This window comes from Odocoileus virginianus, chromosome 20 (assembly GCF_023699985.2).
Source record: "Odocoileus virginianus isolate 20LAN1187 ecotype Illinois chromosome 20, Ovbor_1.2, whole genome shotgun sequence".
Classification (NCBI taxonomy): domain Eukaryota; kingdom Metazoa; phylum Chordata; class Mammalia; order Artiodactyla; family Cervidae; genus Odocoileus; species Odocoileus virginianus.
Genome location: NC_069693.1, coordinates 791,821 through 804,289, shown reverse-complemented (window position 1 = coordinate 804,289; position 12,469 = coordinate 791,821). Strand labels below are relative to the sequence as shown.

Below are 12,469 nucleotides of genomic sequence, written 5' to 3'. Positions count from 1 at the left end.
ATTTCATAGGCTAATGAGTGGGAGGATTATTCCAACTATTTTGGGGAAGGGCAGAGATTTCCAGGAATTGTGTCAGTTCAGTCTCTCAGTCGTGTCCGACTCTTTGTGACCCCATGGACTGCAGCACGCCAGGCCTCCCGGTCCATCTCCAGCTCCCAGAGTTTACTCAAACTCATGTCCATTGAGTCAGTGATGTCATCCAACCATCTTATCCTCTGTCATCCCCTTCTCCTCTTGCCCTCAATCTTTCCCAGCATCAGGATCTTTTCCAATGTGTCAGTTCTTCTCATCAGGTGACCAAAGTATTGGAGTTTCACTTCAGCATCAGTACTTCCAATGAATATTCAGGACTGATTTCCTTTAGGATGGACTGGTTGGATCTCCTTGCAGTCCAAGGGACTCTCAAGAGTCTTCTCCAACACCACAATTCAAAAGCATTGATTCTTTAGTGCTCAGCTTTCTTTATAGTCCAACTCTCACATCCATACATGACTACTGGAAAGACCATAGCTTTGACTAGACAGACCTTTGTTGGCAAAGTAATGTCGCTGTTTTTTAATATGCTGTCTAGGTTGGTCATAGCTTTTCTGACAAGGAGCAAGCACCTTTTCATTTCATGGCTGCAGTCACCATCTGCAGTGATTTTGGAGTCCAAGAAAATAAAGTCTCTCACTGTTTCCACTGTTTCCCCATCTATTTGCCATGAAGTGATGGGACAGGATGCCATGATCTTAGTTTTCTGAATACTGAGTTTGAAGCCAACTTTTTCACTCTCCTCTTTCACTTTCATCAAGAGACTCTTTAGTTCTTCTTTGCTTTCTGCCATAAGAGTGGTGTCATCTGCGTATCTGAAATTATTGATATTTCTCCTGGCAATTTTGATTCCAGCTTGTGCCTCATCCAGCCCAGCATTTCGCATGATGTACTTTGCATATAAATTAAATAAGCAGCGTGACAATATACAGCCTTGATGTACTCCTTTTCCAATTTGGAACCAGTCTCTTGTTCCATGTCCAGTTCTAACTGTTACTTCTTGACCTGCATGTAGATTTTTCAGGAGGCAGATCAGGGAGTCTGGTATTCCCATCTCTTGAAGAATTTCCCACATTTTATTGTGATCCACACAGTCAAAGCCTTTGACGTAGTTCATAAAGCAGAAGTAGATGTTTTTCTGGAACTCTCTTGCTTTTTTGGTGATCCAAGGGATGTTGGCAATATGCCCTCTGGTTCCTCTGCTTTTCTAAGTCCAGCTTGAACATCTGGAATTGTGTCAATGCCCACTTTTTGGTTCTTGATGATCCCCTTGGAACTGTCATGGTGCCTCTGGGTGTGTCAGCTTGCTATTGTGTTACAGTATTCATCTGTTACAATAGTAATGTGTTACAATGCTCCTGTGTTACACTGAGTATATACTAAGGATCAGAAACTAGTCAAGTTGCCTTGTCTGCCATCTTGTACACATTCATTTGGTTCTAACCAGTTTAAGTTTGGCCCTCGGGCTATGATACTCTTTCAATAGTTGTGCCTTTTCCCCTTCCTTCCAGTTTCACCAGTGTTGCTTCTCCAAGGTCAATGCACCTGGGTCCCCTACTGGGCCCTTGGATTAATTTCCAAAAGTTAAAGAAAGAAAACAAGAAGCACAGAAAACAATAGAACACATACTGGCGCACTCACATTCTCAAGCTACCAAGTATTCTTGTATTCTCTTTTTTTATTTTTTTTGTTCAGTTTTTAGTACACTAAAAAACTTTTTTTCAAGTAAAAGTAATTTTCTTTTAAAGTAAAGTGAAAGTTTCTCAGTTGTGTCCGACTCTTTGTGACCCCATGGATCATACAGTCCGTGGAATACTCCAGGCCAGAATACTGTAGTGTGTAGCCTTTCCCTTCTCTAGGGGATCTTCTCAACCCAGGGATCAAATCCAGGTCTTCTGCAGGGCAGGCAGATTTTTTACCAGCTGAGCCACAAGGGAAGCCCTACAAAGAGTTATGAGGGAAGCCTTTAAAATAAAGCTTGTAGGTAAAGGGAAAGCCCCTGGACTTGTCACACCTAGGTAATTCTGTCCTGGTGGCCTCCTGTTCCATCCTTGGGTTAATGCATCCCTTGAGGCTATGTTCAAATGCTTGTTTTAACCAATGTTCCTCGTGACTTCCCCTCCCTTCCATTGCTTCTCCTTGACCTGGGGCTGGGAGTTCCTGGCACCGTGGCACAGGGACCCAGTACAACCTTTCCTACCTCTGAACACCCAAGTCTCTGATAAATTCTCCATGTCATGTGCACATATGACCCAGTCATTTTTAGTCAATTTACTGTTCTGTGGCTCAGCTGGTAAAGAATCCGCCCGAAATGCTGGAGACCTGGGTTCCATCCTTGGGTTGGGAAGATCCCCTGGAGAAGGGAATGGCTACCCACTCCAGTATTCTGGCCTGGAGAATTCCATGAACTGTATAATCCATGGGGTTGCAGAGTTGGACATAACTGAGCAACTTTCACTTGCACTTTCTTTAGCGTCCTCTGCTTTAGAACATTTCTCTCACCTCCACTGAGATCCCTCTGTCCTTGCATATGAGTTTCTGATCCCATCCCTGTTCCAGGCAACTGCATATCTAACATCACTGTAGACTTGCCTGTGCTGGACATTTCATAGCAGTGAAACTGCACCATATGAGGTTGCCATAGCTTTGGCTGGCAAAAGATAGGCCGTGCTGTGCCCACCATCCAGATGTTGTGAATTTTGTCTTGTTGGATTGTTCCTTGTTTTCCTTTCAGAAGCTGTGCCCTTGGCCTCAGGTCTGAGGAGCACTTCCCTGCTAACGTGGGTGACTGCTGCTGAACCCCCAGGCCTGCTCTTCCAGCCTGTCTTCCCGCTGCATCCATGGAGGCTGAGGCCCACTGAGCCCTAGTCCACTCCACTCTGCCCGCTTTGTGTTTAAGATGCTGGCTAACTCTTCTCTTTTTGAATTATCTTCATTTTAGATTTTTTGAAGTATAGTTGGTTTATAATGTGTTAATTTCTGGTATTCAGCCCAGTGATCCAGTTACACATATATACATTTTTAAAATATTCTTTCCCATTATGGTTTAATCGCAGGATATAGAATATAGTTCCCTGTGTAGGACCTTGTTGTTTGCTGCTGATTGCTGATTTAGTTGCTCAGTCATTTCTGACTCTTTCCAACTCCATGGACTGTAGCCCACCAGGCTCCTCTGTCTACAGGATTCCCCAGGCAAGAATACTGAAGTGAGTTGCCATTTTCTTCTCCAGGGGATCTTCCTGACCCAAGGACCAAACTCACATCTCCTGCATTGGCAGGTGGATTCTTTACCACTGAGCCACCTGGGAAGTTCACCTTGTTGTTTATCCAACCTATATGTACTAGTTAGCATCTGCCAATGCAGGAGACGCGAGTTTGGTCCTTGCCTCTCCTACCCTTGGCAACCGCAAGTCCGTCCTCTATGTCTGTGTATCTGTTTCTGTTCATAGATAGGTTCATTGTGTCCTGTTTTAGCTTCCACATATAAATGATATTGTCAGGCGAGTATATGTTCCTTGGTTCTGTCTCATCACAACAAAGATTTGGAGTGATGGACATTAAAACCCTTGGCGTGTCACAGCTCTCGGACTTTGGACAGACTGTGTTATAGTTCTGAGGTCTCAAATGGACCGTGTTATAGCTCTTAGACAAATCAGTGTTACAGCTCTGTGTTACAGCTCTATTTTATTTAGATAATAGCAGGAAAATACATCTTTGAGGCATGAGATCATGTCGACCCAAAGACATGAAGAGAACAGCGCCGCAGTGCGCGGGGAGGGGGTGGGATAGAGAGAGAAGCACTCGCTTTGGCTCCTCTTTTTATATGTTTTTTTCCCTTCCCTGGGCCTGCCCTATGTAAATTGGGTTAGCCTGGAGTGTTGTTTGTTCTACCTGAGGCCCTCATTCCAGTCCTAGGACCTTCCTTTGTTCTATTTTTGCAGGCTTTTCTCTTCCTTATCTTTTAGCCACCACCATTCTGGACTCCTCTTCCCTATTCTAACTACCTAACATTCCCCCCTCAAGATATGGGAGGCCCAATTCTTTGGGAATAGGGGCGTCGAAGTCTTTCTGGCTACTTCCTGCTGAACTGGGACAGCGAGGGGGTATTGGGCCTCCCCCTCCTGTTAGTCTCAGGCCTCAGAGTCCTTATAGCTGTGTCCATCTAAGGGTGAGTGATATTTTCCATGGCCGGCTGTAGTTTTATGTCTTTGTTGAACTGGCACTGTATGTTGTAGCTTGTTGACCTGGGCAGAGACAAAACAGATTAGACAATTGACAGTACATGAAACAATCATAAGCAGCATCAATATGGCATAACAAGGACTGGTAGGGGCATTAGCCAATTCCAAATTCACATCGCCAGGATGGCTCAAGTCCCTCCTTGTTTAGCGATCAGAAGATCTATCTCCTGTCTGTTTTGGAGTACTATCTCTGCCAAGCCGTGTTGGCTCTTTAGAGCTATCCTGAGAAATCTTATCCCCAGAGACCAGATTTTGGGGTTGTTCATTAGAATGGCACTCATTTGTAGTTCTGAATAGGTATCTGAGATCTCCCAGGGGCTCACAGGTGTACTGAGTGTCCTCTTCTGTTTTCTTTCATGGCTTGACTCATGAGTAGTGAATCCAGGAATCATGTCCTGGTACCTTGACTGCTGTGGAGGCAGAAAGTATTACAGGGTAGGGGCCCTTCCATGTGGGCTGGAGTTGAGCCTTTGGGGACCCATCTTTCCAGACTTTAATTAGGACTTGAGTCCCTTGGAGCATATAGTGGTGATTCCTTAGAATCTTTTGGGTCCTGGTTCATACCCCACAAGCATATATCTTGTTGGAATTGTCCAGTGGCCATGGTGTAAGACTGGAGGGTCTGAACCTCTGGATCTAGGAAAGAGGTCATTGACACAAACAAAAGGTCTCCCATATGGCATCTCACAAGGACTAAGACCAACCTGTCCCTTAGGGGCGATACAGGTGCGGAGGAGAGCTATTGGTAAAGCCTCCTTCCAGTCCAGGGAGGTCTCCTGGGTTCTGTTTTATCGCTGATTTTAAGAATTGGTTGGCTTTTTTTACTTTTCCTGAAGACTGAGGCCTCCAGGCACAATGGAGATAATAAGTAATGCCAATGCTTTAGAGATCCCTTGGGTGATCTTAGAAGTAAATGATGTCCCATTGTCACTTTGTAACGACCTGGGCAGACCAAATCTTGGAATGATTTCATGGAGCAGTTTTTTTTACCACCTCCTCAGCCTTCTCAGTCTGGGTGGGAAAGTCTTCAATCCATCCTGTGAAATGTATCTATTATGACTAATAGGTATTTATACCCTTGAGAAACTGGCATCTGGGTGAAGTCCATCTGCCAGTCCTCTCCTGGGTAGGCCCCATGTCGTTGGACAGGCTGGGCCAGTTGGGGTCTTCGAGCTCCTTGGGGGTTGTTTAATTGGCAAGTGGGACAAGAGGAGACCACTTGCCTTATAGTTGTTTGGAAGCCTGTTCCTCTGAAGGACTTTTCTAGTCATCTTTGGAGGGCCTTTTCTCCTAAATGAGTGGTGGCATGTAAGGAGTTAACCAACTTCCATTGGAGGTTCCCAGGCAGAAAAAGGAGTCCCTCCTTTTGGGACCACCCCATATGATCTTCTTGAAAGCCCTCACTGTTAGCTTTAAGAGTCTTACCTTCAGTATACGAAGTTTCTGACAAATTAGTCTGTGGAACGAGGGTGGCAATCCCTATTAGGTCACTGTTCTGTAATGCTGCTCTCTTAGCTGCCTGATCTGTTGCTTGGTTCCCTCGTGCCACTTTTGTGCTCCCTTTTTGGTGTCCTTTACAGTGGGAGACTGAAACCTCAGTGGGCAGATGGACTGCCTCCAAGAGTCTAAGAATTTGATCACCATATTTGATTGGGGACCCTCAGGTGGTCAAGTGGCCCCTTTCTTTCAAAATAACTGCATGTGCATGTAGCACCAGAAAGGCATACTTGGAGTCAGTGTAAATAGCTATTCTTTTTCCTTTTCCCAGCTCTAAAGCTTGAGTCAGGGCTATGAGCTCAGCTAATTGGCTTGAAGTACCTGGTGACAGAGGCTTAGCCTCTATGATCTCAAAATTGGAGACTACTGCATATCCAGCTCTTCTTTTTCCATCTAAGACAAAGCTGCTTCCATCAGTGTACCAGATTTCCTCAGGATTGGTCAGAGGATCTTCTGACAATCCCTTTCACGGTTTTGTCCAGTGGTCCAAGGCTTCTAGACACGAGTGAAAGGGGAGAGAGCCCTTGGGGGTAGGCAGGAGGGTGGCTGGGTTAAGAACCTCACAAAGGGATATAGCTAGGCCTGGATTTTCCATCAGCATTACTTGATATCTGAGGATTCTTTGATCAGACATCCATAAATGGCCTCTCCCATTTAAGAGTTGTTTTACTTGGTGGCTGGTAAAAATAGTTAGTTTGCCCCCAAAGGAGAGTTTTAAAGCATCTTCTATCATGATTGCAATAGCTGCAAGTTTTCAAAGGCAGGAGGGCCAGCCTCGGGCGGTTGGATCGAGCCACTTGGATAAGTAAGCTACAGGCTGGGGCTCAGATCCCAACCCTTGAGTTAACACTCCCAAGGCTATTCCCTCTCTTTCATGGACATAAAGTTGGAATGCTTTTTCTGGGTCTGGCAAACTCAAGGCAGGTGCCTGAGTTAAGGCCTGTTTTAGTGTAGCCTCTGCCTTCTTTTGAGGAGTTCCCCACATCAGTGGAATTGAATCGTCCCATCCCTTTAAGCTTTCATATAAGGGCTGGACAATTAGACCATAGTTGGGTATCCAGATTCTACAATTCCCAGTAAAGCTCGCAATTGTTTCCGAGTCGTGGGGGAGGGCAACTGGAGGATTCCTTGTATCGGATCAGAGGACAGCCTACTGGACCCGTGTGTAATCTGAACTCCCAGGTAAGTGACCTTTGTCTCCACCATCTGTGCCTTAGCACGGGAGACTATATCCCCTCTCTGCCAAGAAGTTTAGAACCTGAATTGCATGTTGTTGGCACTTTTCTCATCTGGAGAGCAGATTAGTAGGTCATCTACATGACCTATATTGTAATATTCTCCCATTAGGTTGCAGGTCCAGATCTAGGACATTCCAGCTAAGGACCTGTCCAAACAAGTGGGGGCTATCTCTGAACCCCTGAGGTAATACTGTCCAAGTCATCTGTTGATGTTTTTCTCCTGGGGCCTCCCACACAAAGGCAAAAAAGATATTGGGATTCTTTAGCCAGTGGTATGCAAAAAAACCCGCATTTTTGAGATCCAAGACTGTAAACCACTTGGCACTGGGTGGGATTTCTCCCAAGATTACATAGGGATTGGGTACTGTGGGATGGAGGGGGACTACAGCTTCATTTATGATCCGGAGATCTTGAACCATCTGCCAGGTTCTGTCCTTTTTCTTTACTGAGAGAATTGGGGTGTTACATGGCAAACTGGTGGGGACCAATAGCCCACAAGCAAGGAATGTATTTATTAAAGGCTGTAGTCCCTCCCAAGCCTCTCTTTTGAGGGGATATTGTTTCCAGTTAGGAAACCGAGTTGGATCTCGGAGGACAATGATGACTGGTTCAGCTTGGCGGGCTCGTCCGGGAATCCCCTGGTCCCACACCTGGGGGTTAATTTTGCCTTCCCATAGTTTCTGGTCCCTCTCTATTGGAGAAGGTGTAATGAGTTCTTCAGTAGTAACCAGGAGCTGTAGAGCTCTAGGGGCTGAAAAGCTTCCCATCACAAGGGTGGTCCCCAGTTTAGTGAGTGTCTCTTCCCATTAAGGGAGTAGGACACTCAGGGACCACGAGAAACTGGTGGGAAAATATTTCTTCATCCCAGCAACAAAGAAGTGCTTGGGTGAATCTTTTAGTAGTTATTTTTCCCCTAGCACCCAAAATGGTACAGGTTTGGGAGGAGAAGGCTCTGGAGTAGGGGATCAAGACAGGGTAGGTAGCTCCCGTGTCAACCAAGGAATTCTCAGACCTACCTGCCACATCCAGTTGCACACTTGGCTCCAGCCCCGTGATGGTTATCTGTGTGTGTGCTGGTTGGAGCGGGCCGCTTCAGTCCTCTTGAACCATCCTGAGGGTAGGCTTGGCGCTTGACCTTGAGGCTCTTGGGTCCTGAGGGCAGAATGCCGCCCAAAGTGCCAGTTAATGGCATTTGTAGCAAGCCGTTTTAGGAGATTTGTCAAGGTTTGGACACTCTTTGGCCCAGTGCCCTGCCTGTCTACAGATTAGGCATTTGCCTAGTGCCTTGTGCTTCAAGGACTTCTCTGGTGGCTCAGACGGTAAAGCATCTGCCTACAGTGCGGGGAACCCCGGTTCAATCCCTGGACTGGGAAGATCCCCTGGAGAAGGAAATGGCAACCCACTCCAGTATTCTCGCCTGGAAAATCCCATGGATGGAGGAGCATGGTCAGCTACAGTCCACAGGGTCGCAAAGAGTCAGACACGACTGAGCGACTTCACTTTCTTGTGCTTCAAGGTCTCGGGGTTTGCCGTAGGGCTTCTCTGGAGGGCGGCCAGCATCTGGGCATGCCTTGTCTCTTTCCTTCTCTCCCTCTCCTGCGCCTTGGCCTCCTTCTCCTGTTCTCTGTTATAAAAGGTATTGGTGGCTGTCTGATCATCTCATCTAAAGAGGCAGCAGGCTCCTGCTGCTGTAGCTGTTGTAACTTAATTCTGATATTTGATGCACATTGGGACAGGAATTTGTCCTTAAAATCACCTGTCCCTCATAAGAGTCTAAGTCCAGATTGGAAAACTTTTGGAGGGCCTCTTTTAGCTTTTCCAGAAAGACAATGGGCTTATCATTGGGCTCCTGAGTTATTGCTGAGACTGGGCACAGTCCCCCAAGTAATAGGCTTCCTTCTGTTTCCATGGGTGGATTTCCTTAGGGGTGAGTCTGTGTGAAGCGTATCCTACCCAGTATTGTTGCAACCTGAGAGCCAGGCGTCCCTGGGTCAGGGTGCAGATGCCCAGGCAGGCTGAGGTGTGACAGTCTCCTAGAGAACGAATCCGCAGGCAGGTTGAGGCGTGATGGCCTCCCAAGAATTGGGTCCCTGGGCAGGTTGAGGCGTGACGACCTCCTGGGACCCCTGGACTGGCTGGCAGATTCCCGAGCAGGTTGAGGTGTGACAAGCTTTCGAGGACCAGATCCCTAGGCAGGTCAAGGCAGGTTGACCTCCTGGGACCCCCGGACTGGAGTTGGGCATCCCCAAGATCTCCAGCATAACCAGTGCTGGGTAGGGTTAAGGGGTTGTAATCTTAACTCATTGCTGGTTTGTGCACCATGGATGGGAATAGATATCATGATGTAAAGCAATCCAAGCCTGTGCCCTGAGACTGGGAAACAGCATAACAGTCATAAGCCATATTCTCTTACTGTTCTAAGGGATTGTAAATCACTGATTTCTTCCCTAGTCCTCCATAAGAGCAGGTTAGGGTGTCTCCAATGGTAAACATTTCGTTGTCATAGACCCACTTTAGGTAATAACAGAAGGAGTGACAAAGGAGTGGGTTATCTGGCCCTGTTAGGGACATTAAGGTATTTTAATAATAGGCTGGGTGGAACAATGTTGCTTACAAGGGGGCAGGGTCCCAATTGTAGGAGTTAGTAATTGGCTTAAGAACAAATTTGTTTAGAGGCAACAGACCAAATGTTCCATAAAAGTGGAGTGGAGATTTGATCCAGGGGTATATTTGTAACTTTAGAAGAAGGGTGGTAAGGGTTTGGGCCCAAATGGCCTGTGGGGCTAACTCCCAAAGTGGCAAACATTATTCCTGGAAGCCCAATTGCCTTTGAAGGTATGCCAATAGATGGACTTCTAGCAGGCACTGTGTACCTGTCGCCCGCCCTAGCGGATTCACTGGGAGATGCTGATGTTGCACATGTTATAGGAAACATAGAAGATGATGACCTGAATATCTAGAGGGATTGGATATTCTACAGTATTTCCCTCCCAAGGGCCAGCTATTTTCTTGTTGTCCCTCCCTAAGATTGTAGAGGCGACACTGTGGGCCCGGATGGGGCTAAGGAAAAGAGCATGAAACAGGAGGGAGGGGGCAGAGCACAACCTTTGAGAGAGTGACATGGCACAGGGGCGTGACGCAAACGGATGAAAATCGATTGGGTCCAAGATGGCAAGTCGAATTCACGCAAACCTTAATACCCAATCTGTAAGCCAGAAGATGCACCCAGAGGTGGCGGGACAGCTCTAAGTCACTGTCAGAAGACAGAGGAGTGGGTGGTTTCCCAGTGGCTGGGATCATCCTCCCAATCATTAGCATAACCGCCATTCTGGACTCCTTTTCCCTGTTCTAAGTACCTAACAATATCATATGGTATTTGTCTTTCTCTGGTTTCCTTCGCTTATTATGATAATTCCTAGGTCCATCCATGTTGCTACAAATGGTATTATTCCATTCCTTTTTTATGGTCAAATAATATTCCATTGTATAAATGTACCACATCTTCTTTAGCCATTTATCTGTCAATGGCCATTTAGATTGTTTCCATGTCTTGGCTATTGTAAATAGTACTTCTGTGACCTCTAGAGTGCATATATCTGTTTTTTTTTTTTTTTTTTTGGCTGTGTGGCATGTGGGATCAAACCTTGCCCCCTGCAGTGGAAGCGTGGACTCTTAACCACTGGACAACCAGAAATACCTGCATATGTCTCTTTGATTTATGGTTTTGTTCAGATATATGCCCAGGAGTGAGACTGCTGGATCACATGGCAACTCTGTTTTTAGTTTTTTATGGGACCTCCATACTGTTCTCCATAGTGGCTGCACCAACTTGCATTTCCACTAACAGTGTAGGAGGGTTTCCTTTTCTTCTCACCCTCTCCAGCGTTTATTATTTGTAGACATTCTAATGATGGCCATTCTGATCGGTGTGAGGTGATACCTCACTGTAGTTTTCATTTGCAGTTCTCTAATCGTTAGCCATGTTGAGCATCTTCCTGTGCCTGCTGGCCATCTGTATGTCTTCTTTGGTTAATTCTTTTAACTTTAGGATTCATCTTTTAAAAACGAGGATGGTTTCCTCGATGCTTGTCTTTGGAAGCTTCCTTACTCCTTATGTGTCTCCTCCACATCCCCGCGTCACCGTTTGTCTACAAATAGCCCTGAAGGCTGGCTTGTCCCTGCCTGAGACCCACTCAGGATTGCTTAGGTCCTTTGCTCCCTACTGATCTGGAAGCCTCACCTCTTCTTTTGAAATAAAGGTGATTCACATAACACAAAAATTAGCCATTTTAGAGTGAACAATTCAGCGGATTTTAGTATAGTTGCAGTGTTGCATAATCACACCTCCATTTAATTCCAGAATATTTTCCTCCAATAGCTCTCCATTTTCCCCTGTCTCCAGCCCCTGGCAATGAATGATCTCTGCGGTATGTTTCTGTGAATTTGCACATTCTGGATATTTCACGTAAGTGACGTTATATGTTGTCTTTTGTATCTGGTTTTTTTCACTTAGCATAGTGTTTTCAAGGTTCACGTTTGCTGGAACACACACTGGCGTCTTGTTGTTCTTTTCACGGCCACGACTCCATTGTATGGAAATACCACGTTTATCTACCCATTCATCAGTCCATTGACATTTGGGTTCTTTCCACCTTTGACCGTTGTGAATCGTGCTGCTGTGAACAGTGCTCTCACAGGATTTGTTTGAACACCGTTTTCAGTTCCTTTGGATGCCTACGTAGTTAACTGCTGGATCAAAGCGTTAAGTCGATCTTTAGCCATTTGAAGAAGGGCCAAATTTTTTTCCAGGATGACTACACTACTTTACATTCCCACCAGCAAGGTAGGAGGAGGGTTCCAATTTCTCCATATCCCTGCCAATACTTGTCATTTTCATTGAAAGAAATGTTTGTTTTATTCATTATTTATTTATTTGGCAGTGCTGGGTGTTAGTTGGGGCATGTGGGATCTAGTTCCCTGACCAGAGGTTGAACCCAGGCTCCGTGCATTGGGAGTTCGGAGTGTTAGCCACTGGCCTACCAGGGAAGTCCTTATTTTAATTGTTTTTTTTAAACCATCCCAAATGGGTGTGAATCAGTATTTCACTATGGTTTGACTCTAATTGTTTCTTTAATGACTAATGATGTTGACTATCTTTTCATGTGCTTATTCTCCCAGCCCATTTGTATATCTTCTTTGGATCTTCTCTCCTTTTTCAACAGTTGTACTGGAAGTTATACTGAAGCATAAGTTATATGCCATAAAGTACACCCATAGCAGATATACCTCATATTGTGCAGCCATCGCCACAATCCAGTTTTATAATATTTCTCTCTACCTAGAAGCTTCTTTCGTGGGAATTCCCTGGCAGTCCTGTGATTAAGACACCATACTTCCACTGCAAGGATCATGGGTTCAATCCCTGGTCAGGGAACTAAGATCAGCGTGCCTCACTGTGTG

At 45.7% G+C, this 12,469-nt stretch overlaps 1 protein-coding gene across 1 annotated transcript in view; it reads left to right on the top strand.

Moving 5' to 3' along the window:
* Window positions 1-12,469, top strand: part of TRIM28 (tripartite motif containing 28) — a 31,374-nt gene that overhangs the window by 3,371 nt on the left and 15,534 nt on the right. The window contains exon 2 of the mRNA XM_070451584.1: window positions 11,388-11,474. The gene's annotated coding sequence lies outside the window, so the exon portion shown is untranslated. The remainder of the gene's footprint in view (window positions 1-11,387; window positions 11,475-12,469) is intronic.